This window comes from Cynara cardunculus (genome assembly GCF_001531365.2).
Source record: "Cynara cardunculus var. scolymus isolate 2C chromosome LG 3, CcrdV1, whole genome shotgun sequence".
Lineage (NCBI taxonomy): Eukaryota > Viridiplantae > Streptophyta > Magnoliopsida > Asterales > Asteraceae > Cynara > Cynara cardunculus.
The window spans coordinates 24,475,757-24,477,322 of record NC_037530.1 but is presented as its reverse complement, the minus strand read 5'-3'; the positions used below and the strand labels follow the sequence as shown (position 1 = coordinate 24,477,322).

The window sequence follows — 1,566 nt, the reverse complement described above, 5'->3', positions numbered from 1 at the left end:
TAAGACGGGACTTAAACTCAACGCGGATAAGCCGATCACTTTGAAGTGTTAATATTAGATCTTAGACCCAAAGATGGGTGGATCCGAAATACGGCTTAAGTGATGCACAAAGAACTTGAGAGAGTCTTTGATAATTACGTGGAGACGCGAATTTTGTATGCATCTAGCTAGGGGTTAAGCAATAGGTATTTTTATCATAAAGAGATTTGGGTAAGAATCGCATTCCTTTTACTTTTTAGCTAGATCGGCAAGTCTCGAAGTGGCAAACGTAAAAACCTTATGGAATTTTATGAGGCCCGGTTATAAAAGTTCATTTTCGAGAGATTGGTACTCTTTAATATTAAAAGTTTATTTCGTTATTTCGCTAGTCGTTACTCTTTCGGTCTTTTTATAAACAAAAATCCAACTTTTATTTTCAACTCCAAACTCGTGCAAGAAGTTCATGAAAAGTCTCTGAATCTCAGTAGTATCATCCATGTGGAACGATCTCGGTACTTTGTACCACTTTATTACTTGCAAGCGATCATAGTGTCGGCGTGCACTTGCATCGCCACCGTGGGGACATAGTGCCCACTGGGTGAACACGAACGATCCTAGCCTGTCAAGTTTTTTTTGCGCCACTGCCAAAGAAGGTAACGCGATTTTTATCCTAAGATATTGATTTTTCATTTGAGCCTTGTTCTTTTGTTTCACTCGTACTTTCCCCTGTTGTATGCCAAGGCTACAATACGGTGAACTTTTACCTCTTCATCTTGAATTAGAAAGAATCATTTGAAGACGTAGAAGAGGTAGAAATAATCGTAACCGTACCATGGGGGATAATTTACCTCCACGGGAGGCCACGGTTAATATTGCCGATGATAAAAATAGAGGCATACGGGACTACGCAACTCATGAATTCGGTCAGTTGGCCACGGGAATAGGTAGGTCCGAAATGACAGCAACAACTTTTGAACCAAAACCGGTAATGTTCCAAATGATTTCCGCAATGGGTCAGTTTGGGGGATTATCGTCGGAAGATTCGCACTCTCATTTAAAATCTTTTATAGAAATGACACATCATTTTAAAATTTCCGGAGTCACACAAGAAGCCTTGCACTTAACGCTTTTCCTTTACACATTGAAGGATAGAGCTAGAGCATGGCTAAATTCTCAACCACCAAACTCGATCCTAACTTGGAATGAATTGACGGAAAAATTTCTAAAAAAATACGTTTCCTCCGACGAGGAATGTAAAATTAGAAATGAAATTATGACGTTTTGACAAGAAGAAGATGAAGCGGTTTTGGATGTATGGGAGAGATTTAAGGACCTTCTACGAAAATGTCCTCACCACGGAATCCCTCATTGCATTCAATTGGAGACATTTTATAATGGCCTCTCCAGTTCCGCTAAAATTATTCTTGACGCAACGGCCGGTGGAGCATTCACAGCTAAGACTTACAACGAAGGACATGACATTTTGGAACGAATTTCGAATAATAATACTGAATGGTCAAATCCTCGTGCTGTTGTTTCTAAATCTGCTTCAGGCATCCATGAAATCGATGCCATCTCTGCTTTAAA

The 1,566-nt window shown here is 39.7% G+C and overlaps 1 non-coding gene across 1 annotated transcript; it reads right to left on the bottom strand.

The window, feature by feature from the left end:
- Positions 1-1,234: 1,234 nt before the first annotated feature.
- On the bottom strand, positions 1,235-1,341 carry LOC112510603. The gene has a single exon (XR_003068981.1). It is a non-coding gene; the product is annotated as a small nucleolar RNA R71 (small nucleolar RNA).
- Positions 1,342-1,566: the final 225 nt, after the last annotated feature.